This window comes from Odocoileus virginianus, chromosome 8 (genome assembly GCF_023699985.2).
Source record: "Odocoileus virginianus isolate 20LAN1187 ecotype Illinois chromosome 8, Ovbor_1.2, whole genome shotgun sequence".
NCBI lineage: Eukaryota > Metazoa > Chordata > Mammalia > Artiodactyla > Cervidae > Odocoileus > Odocoileus virginianus.
The window spans coordinates 9,592,345-9,615,583 of NC_069681.1; the positions used below are offsets into that span (position 1 = coordinate 9,592,345).

Genomic DNA, 23,239 nt, shown 5'->3' on the forward strand with positions numbered 1-23,239 from the left:
CACTGTTTGCTTTGCTAGCCCTTCAGCTTGTATTACATACTCTAAAAATGGGAAACATTTTCAAATATTTTAAATATCACCGATAATTTTATTCAGCTCATAATCTCCTTCTGGAAAGATAAATAAAAATAATTTTTTCTAAAAGGCAACATTGTTCTCCGTGCTTGCCTTTTCATAAATAGCTAAAATCTGCCACCTTCTGGATTTTCCAGGACGGCTAAGACATCAACTAGCCTTATTTTCTGGAACCCCCGCCTAGATCTCCCTCAGCTATGCAGTGACATTGCCATCTAGTGGGCCTTTCCCAGACTGTTCATTCAGGAGAAACAAAAGAACAGGGTTTTTAGAGGGAAGCAAATATTCATTTAGTGCAATTTACTCAAATTACAATTACTAAAAGAAAACGAAACTTGCACAGCGTATTGATATTTGAAACTAAAAGTTAGCATTTATTAAATAAATTTGCAAAAGGAAAGTAAAAGGATATGTTTGCTCAAATTAATGCAGCCTCATCTGAAAAATGCATTTTTACTTCAAATTGAACAATACCCGCATTAGAACCATAGTAAGCTCATTCATCCTCCACATTAACCTGAAAGAAGATGGAGAAATTAAGCTATTTCTCAGTCTTTCTATCCTCTTTGTGTGAGGCATAGATGGAAACATTCCGGTTTCTATTCAATAATTTTTAGCCCTCCTATTGCAAAGAAAAGAAGACAGACACTTCTGCATTTTTAACAGTTCCTAGGCTCTGCAGTTGAAACCCTTCCTGGAATCTCCTCCATGCCGGGGGAGAATCCATTTGGCAGAACGCTGGAGACTGACTGATGGCGTGTTCGTTACCCGCCGCCTCATCCCCGGGAATCCAGTCACAGTGAGAGCAGAACTTCGGATCAGATGGGTCCCTGCTTGTGAGGTCTCAGGGGCGGAATCCCATTGCTCTCTCTCCTCTGCTGTGTTTTGAAATCTCCCCAGAGTCCTCCTTTGGTGAGATGAAAGGGTGTGGGGTGGGATGGATTATTTCCCCCATAGTCAGAAGCTATCTCTGCAGTGAGCTCCATTTGGGGGCCTGTCAGGAGTTTGACAAACTATCTCAGTGTCTTTAAATCTACTTTGTGCTGAAATGCTGTGAAGTGCCTACTGTAGCTTCGCCATGTGGTACCAAATTTAGTTTCAGAAAATCGAAACCGGTTTAAAGCTCTTACTGAACTGAAGGGAACCTCATTACCCCCGTCCTTCCTCCTTCCTTCCTTCCCTCCCTTCAAGGCATCCCCCCACCTCCTCTTCCCACGGGCCCCAGCCCTGAATGCAGACCTGGGAAGCTCTGTGCTTCACAGTGACCGTTTGATGCTGGAGATGAACACTGATGGGCGTGTCCTTCACGGATGTACAGGTAACCGCAGGTCATCGGTCAACCCCACCAAGGCGGCTGCAGGAAAGGCTTTCCCCTTGGTGCCAAGGACCTCACCAAAGCCTATGTGTTTGTTGTTTATTGTGTGGGGTGGCGGGTTAGAAAAGGACTGAGCCTGAACCTAGGAAGTCAGTTGATCTAATCGCCCCAGAGAAAGAAATGCTGCATCTAAAGCCAGCCTCCAACCTCACAGCCCTTTAAAATTTGGCACTGCAAGCTGCAGAGGACTGGTCTGGCCCAACTCCCAAGCTGTTTGGGAACCAGACCACAAGATTTCAGTAATGCTCCTGGCTGGGATACCATTAGCCAGACCATCTCCAGGCAGACATTGATCACAGAGGAACTACTCTAGGGTATTCGTCCCCCGCGCTCTCCCCCTCTCTCCCAGGCAGACGAGCTGTCCCACAGCCACCCTCAGGCCAGACTTGGAGGAGGATAAAAGTACCAGCAGAATGGGGCGGGGCACCAGGGAGGGGACCTGGGGCTGGACCAGCAGCTCCAGAGCTTGGGTGACATGCCGACTGCGCAGAGATGGGGCTTAGAGCTTTAGCTGCTGCCGCTGTCTTACCTGGGATGGCTGGAGCCTCCTGCTCTTGGGGGCCAGGGTCCTCACACATCTGCGTATCTTACCACTCCCTCCAAAAGGGAGAGTTAAACAGAGGCCAGAATGTTACTTCAGTTCGCTAAACCTTAGATGCCCCTCCAGCTCCTGGCAATCAGATCAATTGGCTTTTGTAATGGAGATGAGAGACACAAGCTGGAGGCAAGAATATATTCTATGGACCAGAGACTCAAGAGCTGCTGCCCACAGTGGGCTGAGCTGGTGGCAAGAAGGGTCAGGCCCTCAGAAAGTGCTTTTGCTGGAAAGAACATGATGTCATATAGAAACATACACGTCTAATGTACATACTAGAAATCATTCTTCTATGCCCACTCCTTCTACACCTGCCTCTGCTAAATAGCAAAGATTCCATAAACCCAGAAAGGGGCAAAGGGCTTTCAGGCTAGAAGGAGACACCGCAGTGATATAACCAGCTGTGGAGCAACACAGACAATAGAAAAACAAAGACCCCAAGAGGTAAATAGACCAAGGAGTTCATTTTGGGGGGAAGGGTCAGGGAGAATCTTACTGAGAAGGTAATATCTATAGGTGCTTGAGGAACAAGAGAAGGGAAGGGAGGAAAATGCAGGAAAAGCCCCAGAGCAAAGACGGGGAGGCCAGGACAACCAAGCAGGTCCATGGAACTGAGCAGAGTCCACGTGGTGGGTGGCAGGCCTCCAGGAGTCAGGTGGTCCATACTGGTTGGAAACTGTCCTGTCAAGAAGTAGTAGCAGGGAGCTGGCAGAACTCTTTAAGCAAGGACTTGCTGCAGAGATGAACTTTGGCAGTAGTGATGAGCAAGGTGAAAGAGGAGAAAAGCGGCCAGGAATAGCAGGTAAGATGTTGCCAAGTGAGAGAGGGTGAGATCCTTCATCGAGGACAGAGAATTAGAAATGAAAAGAAAAACAGATCTGGGAGAGAAGTCTGAAGCCAAACTGGAAGAATCTATTGAAATTGAGGAGAAAGGACATTCCACATGACTAACTTGAGTAGAACAGAGAGTAGCAGGCGTTGCGGGGCGGCGGGGGGCGCGGGGGGAGGGTAATGTCCTACTTTCAGAAGGAGAGAGAAGGGTTGGGTTTGGGTCCTAATGAATTGTGGTTCAGATGTGATGAGCTTGCAGGACATGTGGGGCCTTCATCGGGAAACCAGAATTACAGCTCGCGGGAGGTCAGGCGAGGAGCTGAGAGCGGAGCTCTGATCCCAGAGAAACATCATCTAACACAGGCGTCAATCCCTACGTGCTTTGTTCACTAGTACATTTCACACCTAGAGCGGGGCTCAGCACAGAGTAGGTGCTCAGGAAATGTTTGTCAAACAAATGAATGAATTTGATGTTAATCGATCTATGGGGGAAGCTGACTGCACCGGAGGTAGACAAGATTTCTCAGACAGTGAGGAGCAAGGATTCGGGACAATAGAGGAGGACAGCCTAAATATGCGCAGGACACTTCGGGAAGCTTGCTGTGAAGAGAGGAGAGAGAAAATTCTATACACTGAGGTTTCTTTAAGATAGGCACCACGTAGGGTTCATCTGGGTGCTTCCCAGGTGGCCCAGTGAGTAAAGAATCTGCCTGCAATGCAGGAGATGCAAGAGATGCATGTCCAATCCCTGGGTTGGGAAGATCCCCAGGAGGAGGGCACCCACTCCAGTATTCTTCCCTGAGGAATCCTATGACAGAGGAACCTGGTGGGCCACAGTCCACGGAGCCACAAAAAGTCATACGTGGCTGAAGCGACTGAGCACACGGCATTCATCGGTGTCCCAGCAACCACAGAATTCCATCAGACAGTTCAAGTAAGAGACTTCACTATGAGGCTGTTTGCGGAGGTCCAGGGACTGTTAAGGGAACCACAAGGAGTGACGTGGCACCAAGAGATGAAACAGCAAGAAGCCACTGCCATTCCTGAGTCTGAAGGAGCAGCAGGAGAGAGCATCCCCAGAGCTGGAGCCTTGAAGCAGTACCATCAGGCTGCGGCTACAGAGGTAGGGGGATAGCTCCATCGCCAGACCGCGGTGCCAAAGCGGAGACTAAGGGGGACGAAAAACCTTCATCCACCATCTCCCACCCTCTGATCTCCTGCCGACACCTCACACTGGCAGGACCCAAGCGGTGACCAAAGGGCAAGGGGCCAAGGGTGGGGCCAGCCTCCCGGGGCACAGGGCGGGATGGGGAAGGGAAGGAAACCGGAGCTGGTGGAGGGCAGGGCAGATGGAGGGGCAGCAGCACAGACTGAAGAAAATCAGCCAGGAAACGTGGCGAGCTTGCAGGTACCAGGATGAGTGCAGATGCTTGGAATCAGGGGACCTTCCTAGGAGGTGGCAGACTCAGGAGCCCAAGGGCAGGTGACTGTGGGTCAGGGAGAAGTCGAAGACACCAAATGCCCCCCTCCAGACTCCGCAAGTAACGGTGCCCCTGAGATCTTGCACCTGCTGCCCCGGAGGACACGGATGCTTTGAGCGGCAGGCGTGTGGTTCAACCAGCTCATTCTAGGTGCCCCTCTGAGTGTATTCTAAAAGCCTCTCCTCTCCTCCGAAGGGCTTCCCAGGTGGTGCTAGTGGTAAAGAACCCACCTGCCAATGCAGGAGACATAAGAGATGCAGGTTCAATCCCTGTGTCAGGAAGACACCCTGAAGAGGGCATGGCAACCCACTCGTCTTCTTGCCTGGAGAATCCCCATGGACAGAGGAGCCTGGAGGGCTGCAGTCCATGGAGTCACATAGAGTCAGACATGACGGAAGTGATCTTGCACGCACACACACACTCCCCTGAAACCACCACCACCTGCAATCTCCCTAGAGCCCACACAGGCTGTATCTTCAGAGCGAGACAAGGAAGAGGCAGAAACCCCCTAAAGCCCTGCTGCCCCCGCAGGTCCTGAAGCTGAGGTTCTACCAGCAGATCCCCAGCAAGCATCTATCTGTGAAGGATGCCGGAGGCGGGAACCAAGGCCATGCCTCAGTTCTTCAGATGTCCTCAAGAGAAGGCTAGAAAGTCACTGTATCGCAATTCCTCACTCAGGGATGCAGGAACCGATGCTGAATATTATTAAAAACTTGCCCGAGGTCACCCTTGAACAATCTTGTTTGGATCCCTCTCTTTCAAGCAACTCGCATTCACCGCACACCCAGGATGCGCCAGGTACAGCCGTGGACACTGGGAAGGGCGAAGTGAACAAGGCGGACAGCTCGCCCTCCCTCTGAGAGCTCCCATCCGAGCTGGGGCGGGCAGACAGCGAGCACGCAAGCAAGCAGGACTCGCCGTGAGCTTCTCCAAAGCCTAGCCGTCCAGCACTTGGACACCCCCTGAAGCCAAGCTCCGAGCATGCCCCATCACACACCGAGCCTGTTTGTTCCGAAGGCGGCACACCCAGTCGGCAGGCCCGTCTGCTGTTTGCGCCGCTCCCTCCCGCCAAGCCCTTGAAACACGTTAAATCATCACTGCCATTCCACTGCGAGTGCATTTCTCTTTTATTTTAATCCTATTATAGAATTTTTTGATGGCAACCTGCTGTTAGAGTACATCTAACTATGTTAAAGCTCCCCAGGCCCTGAGCATGAAAGAACCTCTTCAGAACACACGCTAGGACAGGTCTACCTTGTTAGCATGGAAATGAAAATAAAAAGAGCTGCTCTGGGGCGAAGAGGAGGAGGCGGGTGTTCTAATACCAACACTTAGGAGGCCATCTGGCCTTGTTCTCGCCGTCAGGCTTCGGGTGGTGGAGGCTGGATGGCGACAAGCCTTCTCTGTATTCCGCTCATGCCTGGCACTTGGTTTAGAGACCCCGTGGCTAGCAGCATAGCTTGCAACCCTGGCGCTAAAGGGCATCTGTGGTGCATTTAGGCCACAGTTGCATTTTGGTGCAAGGGCTTCAGTAGCCAGGAAAACCTGTAGGTTCCCTCCTGAGCTTTGGTGACGTTTCATTAGTGAAAAGGAAATATATATAATTGAAATAAGCAGGCGAGCACCTTCCTTCATCTGCAGTTATGCAAACAGGAGCCACCCCGGCGTGGTCCAAGTAACAGCGTCCCAGAGAAGACTGCCTCCACAGTCCTTAAACAAAGTTCCACTTGCAGGCTGCCACAAGAATGTGTACCTTGGGTAATTATTTCACTCTAGAAAATAGTAATACGCACGCCATCGTTTCTTGGCAGTATGAATTAGAAATACGCAAGGCAGCAGAGCCTTCTGGGCCTCAGCCTCCAGGCCCAGAAGAATAGCGTGGATGCTGTAAATAAAATCAATAATTGAAGTCTGTCTGAATAACAGATGGGTAGACTTGTTTGCACTAGTGGAGGAGATGACGGTCATTAGCCACCCCTCACGTGTTCCGGAAGGCCAGCCCCTGTGAAAATTGTCTGTAAGGATCAGCCTCTCCTGGAAGGATGATGCATTTTTTAGGATGTTTGGGGTCCAGGATCCAATGTTAGGTCTCGCTGCTCATTCAGGAGTCCATATAAGGAGTTAGAATTATTAACATCTTCTAAACATTGTTTATGGACTTTTTTTTACTATTAATAACAACAGAAATTGCACCAAGAAGAGCAGATTGTTTTCGAGAGAGTTTGGCCAAATGATTTCCATGTGTGGGTGGGCGCGTATGTATGCACGCAACCCCAAGACTCCTCACTGATATGGGGGAGCAATATACAATTCATCCCCTTAAAGGAAGACATACTGAGTCAGTCCTTCAACCCAAGTGGGGGCGGGGGGGGCACATATATTTAACAGCCACTGAGGCACGAGGCATTCAGAATGGACTCTGGCCTTACCAATACATTTGTCATGAGCACAAGTCCTGCATTAGCCCTTCTGAGGCTCTCCTGTAGATGGAGCATTTATTTATTTCATAACAAGCTCTTACTACTAAGTGGCCTATTCCCAGATAGCACAGTGGGAAAGAATCCACTTGACAATGCAGGAAACACAAGCGACGTGGATTTGATTCCCTGGAGGAGGAAATGGCAACCTGCTGTAGGATTCTTGCCTGGAAGATCCCATGGACAGAGGAGCCGGGTGAGTCACAGTCTGCGGGGTCGCACCGAGATGGACACGGCTGAGCACGCACACACAGGCCACACGGGAGCCAGGCTTAGGTGTTAGGGACTCACAGAAGAAAAAGGACGGCCCCCTGCCCACAAGGAGCTCAGAAGGTAATAAAGGAGACAAAACTCACACAGAAACAGTACACAACACAATGCACGCCTGCCCTGACAGGCTTACATACCAAGTTACAGGCATTGAGAAGATGCAGATTATTTATAGCTCGAGTAAACAAGGAACTTTGCATGGAAGAGGTGGTATTTAAAATAAGGTTTGAAGAATAGCTGGGATTTTGACATGGTTATGGACTGAACGTCTGAGTCCCCCCTAAATTCCTATGTTGAAGCCTTCGCTCCACCCCCTCATGATAGTATTTGCTGGTGGGGCCTTTGGTGAGCAATTAAGTCTTGATGAAGTCATGAGTGTGAGGCTGCCATGAAGGGATCAGCATTCTTACAAGAACAGGAAAAGCCCAGAGCGTTCTCTTGCCTCCTTATGCGAACACATAGCAAGACGGCAGCTGTCTGCAAGGCAGGAACCAAATCTGCCATACCCTGATCTTGGATTTCTCAGCCTCCAGAACTGCAAGGAGCCAATATCTATTGTTGAAGGCACCCAGTCGATGGCATTTTGTTCCAGCAGCCCAAGCAAACAAAGACAGATGTGGACAGGCGGGAAAATGAGCATCCCAGGGGAGGGACAAATGGAAGCAGTCAGAAGTGGGAAAACGCTGGGGCAGATTCAGAGGGAGCGATTCAGCTTGCCTGCCTCCCAGGACTCGTGAAGCCTGGTAATCAGAAACTCAACTGGGCAGGTGGATGGGGGTCAGACCGTGACCAGCCACGAACAGCAAGGGAAGGCTTCTGACCTGGCCCTGGAGAGCCTGGAGCACAGTCAAAAATTATTTCAGCGGGAGAGTAACACGATCGGAGCTTCATCATCAGTCAACTCAACCGTATTTTCACCTTAACAGGTAACAGTGGCAGCGACTGACCCCAGAGAACCAAGCTCAGCTGCATAAGGTCAGGCAGTGGGTGGCCTGTGCCCCCACGCGCCTGAGCGGGAGAAATAACCGCTTATTCAAGCTGTCAGTCACCAAGTCGCTCGAAGCACCCTCCACGTGGGAATGACAGTGAATACTTCTCCTGCTCAGTTCTTAGCAGCAGGATTTGCCCTGCTCCACAGCTGTCATCCGGGACCAGGACAAAGACGAAGCTTAAGAGGATCTGAGACAGGAGTCTGCAGACGCTCCCATTCTCACTGGCCGTTTCCGTGAGCTTGGCTGACCGTGCCGGTCAATGTTGACTTTTTTTTTTTCCTGCATGAAATAGAAAAGCAGAACTCTGTTGATTTTTGTGTTTTATGGCTGATCGATGTGGGTCAGAGTGAGGGCTTTGAGACATGCCGAGGGGGAGGAACTGGGCTGGTTTTTGATGGCCTCATTTGTGGCATGTCTTCTTCTGGGAGAGAGGGAGGTCAAGGTGAATCCCTCTTTCAGACTCAGATGACTCAGGCGACGTCACCCCTGGGCAGAAGAGGCAATGGTGGGGGCGTTTCCAGCCAGGCTGAGTGAGGCGAGGTGACATTTAAGGGCTTTGAAGAAACGCAGCACTTCCGGCAGAGGGACCCTAAATTGCACCTGCGTTTCTGCAGGCTCTTCACTTGCTTTTTATATCCTTGCAGGCTGTCTCTGGAATTGCTGAAAGGTGGAAAAATCTGCACATTCCTTAGGCGTTTGGCAGCCAGGCGGGGAGGAGAGTGATGAGAACCAGGCTCTTCAGGAAACAGGTATGTATCATTCTAACCCCAAGAGTGCTACCATTTGCCAAGCTTCAAAATCTTGATTTCTGGAACAACACTGCTAATAATAATAATAGATTCCAACTGTTAATTAGCCTCTAGATTAAGTGTTTTGAAAGAAAAGTGAAAGTGTTAGTCGCTCAGTCGTGTCCGACTCTTTGCGACCCCATGGACTGTAGCCCACCAGGCTCCTCTGTCCATGAGATTCTCCAGGCAAGAATACTGGGGTGGGTTGCCATGCCCTCCTCCAGGGGATCTTCCCGAACCAGGGATCAAACCCAGCTGTCCTACACTGCAGGCAGATTCTTTACCATCTGAGCCACCAGGGAAACCCCACTAAATGCTTTGCTGCTGTTGTTAAGTCGCTTCAGTCGTGTCCGACTCTGTGTGACCCCATAGACGGCAGCCCACCAGGCTCCTCTGTCCTGGGATTCTCCAGGCAAGAACACTGGAGTGGGCTGCCATTTCCTTCTCCAACTAAATGCTTTACTTATGTCCAATTGCATTTAATCCTCCAAGTAACCTCTGAGGAAGTGATGACTGCTTCCATTTTATGGGAGAAACCAGAGCTCTGACAGGTTGCATAGCTGATCCAAGGTCACAGGGAAGCAAGCTGCAGAAGGCACTTGAGCCCAAGCCCCACCCTCTCAGCACCAGCCATGCTGTCTCCTCGCTTCACTCTTCTCACCTGTCTTATGGGGATGACCATCACAAGATCAAAACCGCACACAGCCACAGTGTGAGTTGACAGACCTTGCAAACCATGGAGGCTGGTGAATACACAACACCACCGCCCTCCAAGCCACTCTGCTCTCTTTTGTTAGGGACCCATAGGATTTAGATGAGAACGTGCTTCCAAACAGCAACCCACTCCAGTATTTTTGCCTGGAGAATCCCATGGATAGAGGAGCCTGGCGCTCTACAGTTCATAGGGTTGCAGAGAGTCAGACAAAACTGAAGTAACGTGGCATGCACAGGTGCTTCCAAAAGCCAAAAGGTGTTACAAATACAAGTGTTACTATCATGCACATTTCAAGATTCCTCGAGCCTGACGCTCTATTGTATGAAGGCATCAGGGAAGCAGGGGGGCCTTCTCTGGGATCCCCAGGAATCATCTGACTAGGTAAGGAGGTTAAATGGCCTCTTGAGCAAAAGCAAGAGGGGAGGGACACGTGCAGAGATCCATCTGCTGCATTCGACAGATGGAGCAGAGACGGACGCGCCCAGACCCCAGCATCGCCCTCCCCTTCAGCCCAATGGAAGCTTTTTCCATTGTTCTATCCCCTCCACACGGTTTGCATGGGAACCCAGCACGGTGTGGACATCATTAAAAGTATTGTGACTGGAGGCTGAAATGAGACACTGATCATCCAATTAAGCAACGGATTTCATAAACAAATGCGATTCATTCTGCCTGCAGCCTGACATCGCTGTCTGAGGAACACTGCTGAAAATAATGTGTCTGCCTGTGTTCTACTTAAGCTTTCGGGTGCCGAGGAGCCCCACTAAGTCACAGAGAAAGGAGTCTGCAGATGGCTTGCTGCAGCCACACAGCAGTGAACGAGCCCACACTCCCACACATCAGCCCCCCTTGCCTGGCCCCCCAGAAAGCCTCCAAGTGTCCCAGTTGCTGTTACACTGCCACGGCTACAAAGCCACCGGTGCAGCCAACCGGAGCAACGGCCTCCCGAGAAATGACAGATTTAAAGGAAGAAATACCGTGCACTTGCTGGAGGCGAGTTATTTTAATATAATGCCAAGATGACAGCTCTCCACATTTAATCATCAGACTCCCGATTTTTTTTTTTTTCCACGACATTAGACTTTCTCACAATTTGAGAGAAGGCATCTTTTCCACCCATGCCTGACAGTTGCATGTTGGCAAGAAATGTATGTAAACTTCTCCAATTATTTTTAATAAAATGTAAAAGCCTGTCTGCAGAAGCCCCCTCCACCCCTCCGCAGCCCTCACCCACAGCCAGGGGTAGCTGTGGGCCCTGCCTTCAGGGCAAGGCCCCCGTGGCTTTGTAATTTTCCTGATGGCACTAACTTGCCACTCAGAAGCCTTGCCTCCCTGTCACCCACCGCTGTGACCATTTCTTTTTTTAATGGTGTCTGTGATCAGCAGCTGTCAGAGAGACTATGTGTTTGATTATCTCTTCCTAAATGGACCAAAGCCGCCTGCTTGCCTCCTGATCGCAAGCTCAGCCTCGTCTCAAAGTCCGACGGCCATTACAAGGGACATTTGCATGTAAGTCCTGAGTTTGTTAATTCACACGAGGCCCCCTCAGGTAGGTCTGTACGGTTCTCATGCCTGTTTATTCTTAACAGATGAGAAGCCAGAAGGGAGACAAGTTATGTCTTAATTAAGGATGCACAGCCCGATGGAATCACAGCCAGAACCCACACCCAATGCACAAGCGACTGTGTATGTCTTCTTTCCCCAAACTTTCAAAGGGTATCTACTGTCTGGAGGCCCTGAGGATGCAAAAATAAATAAGATAGATATCCGTCCTTCTCTAGAGGAGCTAACAAGGTAATAGAGCAGGCAGACAAGTGAATAAAGAATACGAGTACATGTGAAAGGCAACACAACCCAGGTAAGCTCAAAGCGCGTGGAAACGGTTCCAAGACCTAGCAGTGCCTACGGGTTGGGGAAGCGTTCACGGAGATGACCGCGGAGCCAGGCCCTGCAAGGACGGTCAGGGAGGCAGGAGGGCCTCCGCCCGCCGACAGGCGAAACCACAGGAACTAGAGCAGGAGACCTGAGGCAGCGTGTAACGCGTCACAAGCAGAGCATCTTTAGGGAGCAAAGGGCCCAGTCCCCGCCGTCCGGAGTGGAGGGAACGTCCGGGCCCTCGGGAGGCGGAGGGAGGAAGTTGGCGGTCAGAGGACGGAGGACTGCAGCGGTTCTCTAATCGCCGCTGCTCTGTTAATAATGATGCCCGTCCCAGAGAAGGTGGACTAAGTCCTCGTATGTCAGCAAGCTTTCTCTGCCCTTGACCCAAGAGGGAGCAGCGCAACCCGCAGGTCGAGGGGCCACTGCCCCGGGTGATAAGCCAAGCAGGGCGCCTCGGAAGGATACAGCGGCCTCCGAGACCTAGGAACCCAGGCCACCCCCCGGGTGACCGGGAGAGGACTCTGCTCTCCGCGGAGGAGCCGCCGCCCACGAGCCGCTCAGAGCCTCGCGCACCTTCGTTCACAGCCTTCTCTGTTGACTGCAGCGAGGGTCTCTCAAGAGAAGGGGGCTGCATCAGCACCCCGGCCTTGTCGCCTGACCGAGCAGTGCTGAGGCGAGGGCTGGCCGGCGCCCTGGGGAGCGGGCTGGGAGCCCCCCGAGCCGCCAGCTCCCTCCTGACCCAGTGTTACCTCTCCCCGGGGTGCACGGCAGGGGCTTGGGCAGCAGCGCTCTGGATCATGACAGGAGGCGTTTTGCAGACCTGGGTTAGCTCCTGGCTTGTGTTCTGGGTAAAGAACCAGTGCTTCTTCGCGGCCATCTGGGCTCCAAAGCGCCACTCCCCAGAGACAACACGCGGGGAGTGTTTGAGTCTAGTAAGGGTGTCCCCAGAGACGAGCGACATTTCCAGCCCGGTCACCAGCCGTGTTTGACAGCGGGCACCCCGCCCAGCACCCCTGGCAGTGCTACTGGAAAATTCACCCGGTACTCGCAGGCCGCCTGCTGGGTCCTCGCTCTGCTAATGCAAAAATAACGTCCCAACAAAGCCCACGCCTGCTCCCGGGCGACGTCCGGGATCCCGCTCCGCACCCATCGCACCTAGGCTGTCTTTGCAGCTTCCCTTCCTTCCCCTTCCACGTGCTAAACTGAGATAGGAAGGAAGCTGAAAGAACCCGCCTCTTCATCTGCGCTCCACTTCAAAGGAAACATGCAATCTCTTGAGGTGACTTGCATTTATTCCGCCACAGCTCAGTATAAGCACCGCCCTACCAGCTCACGGCAGGTTCCAAATGACAAATTTTGAGGGCTATTGAACACGCTGCGAGTTTGCCGAGCGGATCCGTGGAAAGTTACTTAGCACAGCTGTCTCGGTAATTGTGACACATTAGAGGAGTGTGCCCGGGCCTGGAGCCCGCCGGGGCCGTGGGACAGTCTGGGCTCTGAGATTCGGCTCCACAGCCCATGAGACCAGCAGGGAGACCAGCCAGGCTTTGCAGCTTAATCCTATTTGGTTTAACGGGTTTCTTTCCCATATCAGGAGGTCACAAATAGAGCAGGGATAGAACCCGTGTTGCGGGGATGCTTTTGAGTGGGTCTGGGTGCCTATCAAGTGAGCTGCCCCCTACTTACATCCAGCCGCCTGGACAGCCGAATGCAAGCTGTATGCACCATCCATGTCCTTCTCAGCCTGCAAGCAACTGGAGTGTTTCCCCTCTACCACCTTCACGGCCCCCTTGCTCCTCGCCCGCACCGAGGCCCTGGCTTCAGGATCCAGTTCATCAGTCAGGCTCCTAGGCAAACAAGGGGCTAAATGTTCTAACAGACACATTTTTTTCCTGCGTTCCTCATTCAGCTAAGCATGTGTGAATGCCCTTGTGCTCCCTAACTGACTCAGGGAAGGACCTGGCATGGAATAATAATAAGAATCAAAAGTGGCCATATAGCCCATGCTAATTAACTGTGGACCAGGCAAACACCAAGCACATAACCTGTCATTGACTTTTTTGCTCATAACAACCCTGTGATAAAGCTATGGTTATTACCCCCATTTTGCAGGTAAGCAAACTGAGGCCAGAAAAAATTATTAAGTAGACATTAGTGACTGCAAAACAAGGTGTGTTTTTATAACAATATTGATGATAATGCTGGTAGTGGCCAGAGTCCCTGCAGGCCCAGAACTCAACTTGTGGAGCAGAGGAAAGAACTCAAATTTCAGAATCAGACAAACTTAGAAATCTCAACTCCACTACTTACTAGCTGTGAATTTTATACCATTTTGCCATTTCTTTAAATGTATCTGGGCGTCAAGTTAATTGCATCTAGATTGGATTTTGTAAGTATTGCATATAAAAAAATATATGGCGGTTTAGCAGACAATAGGCCCTCAGAAATCCACATCTGTTCCTTTTTTTCTCTATCTCTCAGTCCCACATCTTATGAGCCAGCCCTCCCTTACCCACAGGGCATGCGTTCCAAGACCCCCAGTGGATGCCTGAAACCACAGATAGCAGTGAACTCTAGCTATACCACGTTTTTTCCTACACATACACACCTGTGATAAAGTTTAACATGTAAATTAGGCACATAAATTAAAAGAATATCTGAGTTGCCAGCATCACTACTCTTATATTAATACCTTGGGGCCATTATTAAATAAAATGAGGGTATCTTGAACACAAGCCCCAGGGTACCACAGACCATCAGTCTGACAATCCAGATGGTTACTACGTGACTAACAGGCAGGACCAAGTGGTGGTTCACGGGCGAGGTGGGATGAAGTAGGAATGGCAGGAGATGTCATCACGCTACTTAACGACAGCATTAAAACTTATAAATCATTCATTTCTGGAATTTCCCACTCAATGCTTGAGGCCTGCAGTTGCTGCCGGGTACATAAAAGCACAGAAAGTGAGAACCCTGGATGAGGAGGAATGATTGGACTGTCTGCTGAATTGCTTGCTGTGATCCAGATTCCCATCATGGATTTATCTCATTGCTAAGACGTAAAACTGAAAAGTGGGGTGGTGAGTAGAATGCCTACCCCCTTCTCTACTCAGAATGAGTCTACTCATCTCTACTCTAGGCATGAGTCACCAAAATGCCTAGAATGACTATCTGTGCATGCAAAATGTTTACAGAGGAAAGCTGTAACCAGGACCCAACCGTGGAATCAGTTAGCTAGTCTTTCTTCTCTCTTGACAGAAAGAATTATGAAACAAGAACAAAACAAATGGTCCTAACATAGAATAGAACTAAAATAGAATTGTCCTAAAAGAGCTACGTCCTCAAGTAATGATCTCCCTGTCACTGGTTATATTCAAGCAAAGGCTGGACAACCAACCGTAAGAGATGTTGCAAAGGAGATTAATGCATAGGCCAAGGGTTTGGTGAAATCAGTGATTTTTCAAATGTTTTAGCAGCAAAGCATAGAAGAAATAAAAGTCAGGTTGCTCAGGGTGAAGAAAGGTGGGAAGCTCTGATCCCTCCATGGAAGTGCCAAGGAGTCCCTGTGAAGTCTTAGGACTCAGGAATTAAGCCAATAAGAAAAGCCAGCATTTGCACAATATCTTGCAGTTTACAAAGTTTTCCTGTGCATGCAGGTTATCTTGCATGTATGTTACAGGTGAAGTGCAGACTAATATACCCTGCACTCTATGAGAATATATACCTGGTAGCCCAAATAAAGTGAGTGTAAAATGATTAAATTGTAAACACAGCGATATCATAGAGTCAAGGGAGAAAGATCCTGGGGGTCTGGGGTGGGGCAGAGGAGTAGAGAACTGCAGGTTCACCTATTTATAATTAGAAGTTGTCCATTGCCTCCTTCAACAAACACTGTAATGGGTATTGACTCTGAGCCAGGCTCTAGTCTAGGTACTGAGATTGTGACAGCAATTAAGAATAAAACACTAGCTCTCAAAAAGCTTCGAGGAAGAGGCAGACACGCAAACAAAATTAGGTACCAACAGTGACTGTGTGAATACACAGTTATTCAACTAGATAACTAAATAGGGTGGTGGTGGAAGGCTTCCTGGGGGAGGTGGAAGGCTTCCTGGAGGAGGTAGTATTTGAATAAAGGAGTGCCAACCACACCAAGCTCTGAGGGAAGCATATGCTGACAGAGTCAACAATGGTGTGTGGCACAGGAAGAGTTGTTTACCAAGCCCCAGTGAGAATTCACACCCCGTGGAGAACAGCAGAGATCAGAGATGCCAACCATCAGCGGTAGGCACCCACAGGCCGCAGCCCACCACCTCTCCTACAGGTTCCAAGGCTCCAAGAAGAACTCAACATGCAAGACACTGGTTGGAACAGCACTTGCAGAAAGGAGAAGTGATGCAGTAAAACTGCAACTAGGGACTCCCTGGGAAGTCCAGTAGTTAAGACTCTGCCTCCCAATGCAGGGGGTGCAGGTTCTATCCCTGGTTGTAGAATTAAGAATCTACATGCCACAGGGTATGGCCCCCCAAAAATAATTTAATTTAATTTTTTAAAAATGCATCTGAAGTGGGTGCCAGTCTTGGCCAGTGGGTCCCAGGCAAAGACTCTGCCCACTTTCCACAGAGGGAGGGGCCAGGTATACTGATGGAACTGGCCAGGGGCCTTCCAAAGCACAGGCTTAAGTGATAAAAGAAATTTCATCCCAGACCCAGAACGAGGGGAAAGACTCAGAAAAGAAAGAATAATCTGGAGCCAAGTGACAGCTTGGCACCCAGCTTCCAGTTAGGGGAAGATCCCTTGCCCTGGGCACTGATTGAGCAAGATGCGTGGAAGGTACAAAGCCCTAAGGTGAGGATAACCACAGACAGAGGCTCCACAGATTCCAGCATGCAAGGGAGACTGAGCTCATTAAAACTAAGGGTAACATCTAGATTTGGGGCCTCAGTAACTAAGGAGATGATGGTTCCATTATTGAGATGGGAACAGTTAACAGGTTCAGTGGAGGAGGTGTTAAGAATTCTATTTCGGAAACATGATAGATCAGATACCTATTAGGTACTCAGAGGCATAAAGGGTGTGAGATTCTTTTTTTCTCTTCCAACCTACTTAGAGGCCATTTTCCAAGGGATAGTCTCTGAAAGCCATCATTTTTTTTGGATGAGGGATAAAACTAAGGATCCGTATACCAGCAAGTGACTCTAAAATATACTCTGGTCCCCCATCTGAACTATCCCTAGAGTCACAGGCACAAACAGGGGATGCACTGGAGGCTTAGTTGAGGACTTGAAGGCTGAGTCCTCCTATAGCAGTTTGATTTTTCAGAGGTTCAGTTTCAGGGACCATGCCGATCCCAGGGCTGCTAAACCTCAGTCAGCCCCCTGCTTCAACCAAGAGGCAAAGCTGGTAGCAGGCTCAAATACCAGCCCTAGCTTTGTTCTTAGAGAAAAGCATCGTAAGCCCAGCTTATAAGACTCATCAGTCATATCCCTTCCCATTGCTTCCCATGCCTAATCAAGCAGGGTGCCAGGCATTTGTTGTTTAGTTGCTAAGTCATGTCACACTCTTCGTGACCCCATGGGCTGTAGTCCACCAGGCTCCTCTGTCCACGGGGTTGCCCAGGCAAAAATATTGGAGCAGGCTGCCATTTCCTTCCCCAGGGGATCTCCCCAACCCAGGAATCGAACCTGTGTCTCCTGTGTTGGTAGGCAGATTCTTTACCGCTGAGCCACCAGGGGACCATCTGCCTAACCTTGAGATCATGTTGCCGAGATGCACACACATGAGTTAATACATAAACTCAAACTCGCCATTTGGAACATGGAAAACTGCCTGTGAAATAGTCAAGGGGTATGTTATTCTGACTAAGAAAAAGTGTTACTTGAGGTATTTGAAGTCAGGTAAATATGTGGAGTGTTGCAGCATTCCCATTTCCCTGCTCCCCATTCTCTTTATGTTCGTTTCCATGATGTGAGTCCATATGAGTGAGGTGCCATAATACTGACAGAAGCTGATGGTGAAGGAAGAGTGGTGCTTCTAAAGGGCATGACCTCTAGAAGCTCTGAATGAAATACAAGGAAGGAGATGAACACTGGGGTGCACGCATCTTTTTGAATATAGTTACCTCCAGACATATTACCCAGGAATGGAACTGCAGGACCACATGGTAACTTTACTATTAGTTTCTTAAGCAATCTCCACACTGTTCTCCATAATGGCTCTACCAATCCAGAGAAAACTGTAATTCAAAAAGACACACATACCCCTATCTTCGTAGCAGCACTATTCACAAAAAGCCAAGACATGGAAGCAACCTAAATGTTCATCAACAAATGAGTGGATGAAGGAGATGTGGTACATGTATATTATACAACAGAATATTTCTCAGTCATAAAAAGGAATGAAGCAATGCCATTTGCAGCAACACAGATTGACCTAGAGATTATTACACTAAGTGAATAAGCCAGACAGAGGACGACAAATATAAGGTATTGCTTATACATGGAATCTAAAAAACGAAAAAGGATACAAATGAACCGAGTTACACAACAGAATCTGACCCACAGACATAGAAGACAAACGTATTGTTACCAAAGGGGGAAGGGAAGGGATGAATTAGGAGCTTGGGATTTATATATTTATACTACTATATGTAAAATACACGCCCACCAGGGACCTCCTGTAGAGCACAGGGAATTATGCTGAATACTTTGTATTAAAACTATAAAGGAAAAGAATTTGAAAATGAATACACATAACTGAATCACTGTGCTATACACCTGAAACTAACACAGTATTGTAAATCAACTATACTTCAATTAAAAAAAAAATATGAAGGAGGAAAGTACTGTACTTACTCCATTCTAAGAGACTGAATTGACCAGCCTGTTGAAAGACATAAACGCTGACTCATGTGATAGTTCCAGACACACATCTTTGTGGTTGCCTGTGGTTGATTTGAAATTATTTATCAAACCACATCAATCCAACTGGTGACCAGACTACTACTTTCACCAGCAATATGTCAGATTTCTTTTCCACTCTCTTAACAAGGCATAAGCTTCTTAAACTCCTAAGTGATCAGGTTTCTCATGACAGAGGATTATTAATTCTGATCCTTTTACAATTTGGAACTTCAGTGAAATCTTCCCATTTGTCACCTCTTTAACCCAGCACAGATTTGACACCTCTCAGATTAATTTTGGTGATGAATCCGATTTCAAAGAACATTCATCCAAAGTTGAACCCATGCACCTGCTAATGTATTTCAGTACTTTTACTAATAGCTTTAGAGAGCTTTTTAATTTATATTTCACTGTATATTAAGATATCCTCCTTCAGTTCGCCTGCCTCTCCATAAGAACATTTTTCATATTTCAGATTAGGACACCAAACACTAGAACTAAATGGATGAGATAATTTTAAATATTATGCACTTACCCACGCAGGTCAGGTATTTTAATATTTTTCTCATCTCTAATTTATTTCTGTACTTGTTGAATGTGGCTTCTCATGTGTCCTTTTAAGTATCTTCTTAATTTTAATGACATTTCTGAAAGTTGTTTGAGCATGTTCTGGGTGTAGACATTTTTATGAAATGGGAAGAGGCCATGGGGGTAATGAGGTAGAAGCTATTCTGGCTGGGAGCTTTCAGCACAATAAGGACACATAATGTGGTCATCAGTCTGTTCACTGATCTTGCGCAAATCACTTGACCTCTACGTCACATGGGTCGGATGATGGTCATCTCATCACCATCCGCCCAACTGTCCCAAGGCAAACCTCATCAGAGTCATCGTCTAGTCTGTCCTCTTCCATGTCAATGAATGGGGCCAAGGGATAAAGATGCTGGGAGGATCTGGGGTGGGCAGGGGCCATCAAGGATGGGACACGGGAATATCAATACTCTACAACTTCCGCCCAGGAGGAGGGGGTGTTTCCGGAAGCTACTCTCTTGAATCACAGCAGACACGGTCTCTAAGTCCTCTCCCAGTTCTCCCTCCCCATTGTTGGCCCCACTGCTTCACCCCGATGGTCTCCTTCCTGCTCAAGCCCAGATCACCCTGATGGCTGCCTCAGCTTCCCGTTTGGTGTTCCTGCCACAGTTCTCTTCTGAAACAATTCTCTTCGCCCACATCTGATCACCACCCACCTGCCAACAAACCAACCAACCCACCATTAGTGATTTCCTTCCCCTACATGAGAGTCAGTTCAGTTCAATCGTGCTTTCTTGAATACTTCCCAAATTCCAGGCAGTCCTCAGCAACGCCGCAAAAGACCTTCCAAACCTACTTGCTGGACTAAAGATGAGAACCAGATACACAGGCACGAAGTAGACACCACTGACCAAGTATCCATCTTCACTAATTTATATGTATTCAGGGATCTTTTTTAATTGACAAAAAGGGAATAAAATGATGCATGAAAAGATGTCCCACATTTCTAATTATTAGAGAAATGCAAATCAAAACTACAATGAGATACCACCTCCCACCAGCCAGAATGGTTATCATCAAAAAATCCACAAACAATAAATGCTGGAAAGGGTGTGGAGAGAAGGGAAACCTCCTACACTGTTGGTGGGAATGCAAATTAGTGGAGTCACTATGGAGAACAGTATGAAGGTTCCTTAAAAATCTAAAAACAGAGCTACCATATGACCCTACAATCCCACTCATGGGCATATAGCTGGAGAAAAACATGATGCAAAGTGAGGCGTGCAAACCAATGATCACAGCATCACTGTTTACAATAGCCAAGACATGGAAGTAACCTAAATGTCCATCGACAGAGGAATGAATAGAGAAGATGTGGTACATATATACAATGGAATATTTCTCCGTCATTAAAAAGATGAGATAATGCCATGTGCAGCAACATGAGTGTCATACTGAGTGAAGTCAGTCAGTCAGAGAAGGAGAAACCTATGACATCCTTTATATGTGGAATCTAAACAGAAATGATACAAATGAACTCACTTACAAAACAGACTCACAGACTCAGATAATGAATTTAAGGCTGCCGGTGAGGGGAAGGAATAGATAGGGAGTCTGGGATGGACATGTACACTCTGCTACCTTTAAAATGGATAACCAACAAGGACACTGTTGTATGACACATGAAATTCTCTCCCTGTTATGCAGCATTCTGGATGGGGGAGGAGTTTGGGAGAAAATGGATACATATGTATGGCTGAGTCCCTTTGCTATTCACCTGAAACTACCACACATTGTTTGTTAATGGGATATACCCCCAAAAGAATATAAAATGTTAAAAAAAAATAATGACACCTGTGTAATAGTGTAAGAGATAAGGTCAGAGGAGAGAATGAGATGGCAAACGCCTTCCCTTTATGCCTGGGGATGACTTGAAGCCTAGTGAAGGAAGAGTTCAGGATATAAGCTGATGCGTATTCAGTGACGTCTACAAGCTTCTGACTCGAGAACTGCAGTCCTGTCTGCAGGGCTAATAAAGCCCTAGAAACCTGAGCCTAGGTGTTCTTGATGGTGAAGCCCAAATGCTCAAACTCCATCCAGCTGCTTTCTTTAAGATGCCTTCTGTCTCCATCTGTCATGAATTCTATCATGTTAAGAAATACCTATGGGATTTCTTTGGTGGTTCAGGGGTTAGGGCCCGGCACTTTTATTGCCATGGCTCAGGTTCAGTCCTTGGTCAGGGAACTAAAATCCCTCAAGCCACATGGTGCAACCAGAAAAAAAAACACAAAAAAGAAAGAAGTATCTATGGCCTCAAACATCAAGGGCCAGGCCAGCTGTGAGCCACTTTTCTCTTTCCACAACTAAATAAGCTTATAGAAAAAAGTATCCTAGTACATTATGTCCATAAATTAATATGAGGTTTATGCCTCTGTAACACGAGGAACATGAAATACTAATGTTTCCAACCTTCCCTTGAACATGCACTTTGGAATTGCACATGCATTTCCAAAATGGGTCACTAATAAGGGAAGCGGTGGGAAAAAAAATCTGTGTATCCATCAAATAGATAAACAAAGAAAATGCAGTGTACACACAAGATGGACTATTACTCAGCTTTGAAAAGCAACTCCAGTACTCTTGCCTGGAGAATGCCACAGACAGAGGAGCCTGGTGGGCTTCTGTCCGTGGGGTAGCAAAGAGTCAGATACAACTGAGTGACTAACTCACTTTAAAAAGGAAGGACATTCTGGCACACGCTAGAGTGTGGATGAACTTGAGGACGTGAGGCTACGTGAAACAAGCCAGTCACAGAAAGACAGGCCGCTTGTATGAGGCAGCTAGAGTGGTTACAGCCACAGGGGCAAGCGAGAGGCGCGGCGGTTCCCGGGGGCTGGAGAGCTGCTGTTTAATGGAGACCAAGCTTCAGTCACGCACGACGCGGAGAGTTCTGGAGGTGGATGGTGGTGATGGCCGCACAGCAATGTCAGTGTACTGAATACTACTGAGCCATACACTTAAAAATGGTTAAAGGGGTTAAACGTGTGTTTTACCACAATTAAAAATGTTTAAAGAAAAGCAGACAGGCATACCAATTCCTCAAAATGGAGAGGGATAAAAGTCACCTCCAAAATTCCAGTTATCACCCAGTTATATTTAACTGGCTTCCCTGGTGTCTCTGTGGTAAAGAACCCGCCTACCAATGCAGGAGATGACGGTTCAGTCCCTGGGTCAGGAAGATCCCCTGGAGGAAGAAATGGCAACCTACCCAATGTTCTTGCCTGGAAAATCCCATGGACAGAGGAGCCTGGTGGGCTACAGTCCACGGGGTCATAAGGAGTCGGACACGACTTAATGACTAAACAACAATACATTTAGCGGATAACAGCCCTCACTTGACAGAGTTCTGAGGGCTCTGGTGAGGGGCAGGGGGGTCTAGACCGGGAATTGGATTTCCCAAGAATGGCTCTGGGCAGCTGCAGGAACAGCAGGAAGGCCTCAGGGAAGAGGGAGGTGATTTTCCCAAGTTTTTTGTTTGTTTGTTTGTTTTTAATTTAGAACTAATCCATTACCCTGGTACTTGCAATCCTAAAAATAGAGGAAAAAAAGCTATTTGTTTCAGGAACTAGGGTTTTTTTTCCCCTACTTTTCTCTTTTTCTTGGTAAATAACTAGATGTACGACCCTGAGCAAGGCACTTAAGCTCTCTGGATCTCCATTTCTTTATGTAAAATAGGACAGAAGAGGACATGATGGCATTTAATTTTCCTCCGAGCCACAAAATCCTGATTCTATGACAAATTACCCCATTTCTACTCCCTCCCACCACACAAAATATAATTTAACTTATCTTTCTTCCTTTCAATATTTCAAATTTTCCTCAAGCAAATTATCTCATTAAATGGAAAATATTTTTCTACATCTTGAGAAGTATAGTTCCTTTTTTTTTTTCTTTTTGGCCTTGGATGCTTTCTTTTCATTAATACAACCACATACTTTGTTTCAATTTCAGTGATAAAGGAAAACACCGAATTATCTCCTTGTTCACATTCCTCTTCCTCAGAAGTCACCCACTACTTCATTACCCTGGAGACTTCCTTCAAGAAAAAAGCAGGAGTGTGATAAGATGAAAAGTTTTTCTTTCAAAATTCTTTTGTAACTTGAAATAAATTGTACTAAGAAAGCATTTCACTTATGGCAGTTTCTGTTTGAAATATCTGGCAATAGAATTAAACTTTTTAAGACAAAGAAAAATGTAGTCCATCCTATAATACTGCAATATGACCTGGTAGGAGAATTGTTTTAGCTTCTCATTTTCTTACTTTTTCTCTGT

The 23,239-nt window shown here is 47.7% G+C and overlaps 1 protein-coding gene and 1 long non-coding RNA gene across 2 annotated transcripts in view; one reads left to right on the forward strand and one right to left on the reverse strand.

Annotated features, from left to right (window-relative positions):
* The window catches only part of LOC110132699 (protocadherin-8-like), a 65,377-nt gene that overhangs the window by 10,593 nt on the left and 31,545 nt on the right, over window positions 1-23,239 (reverse strand). The window lies entirely within an intron of this gene.
* LOC110132697 (uncharacterized) lies at window positions 3,812-23,092 on the forward strand. The gene is made up of 3 exons (XR_002312568.2): window positions 3,812-3,999; window positions 8,741-8,845; window positions 22,919-23,092. It is a non-coding gene; the product is annotated as an uncharacterized lncRNA (long non-coding RNA).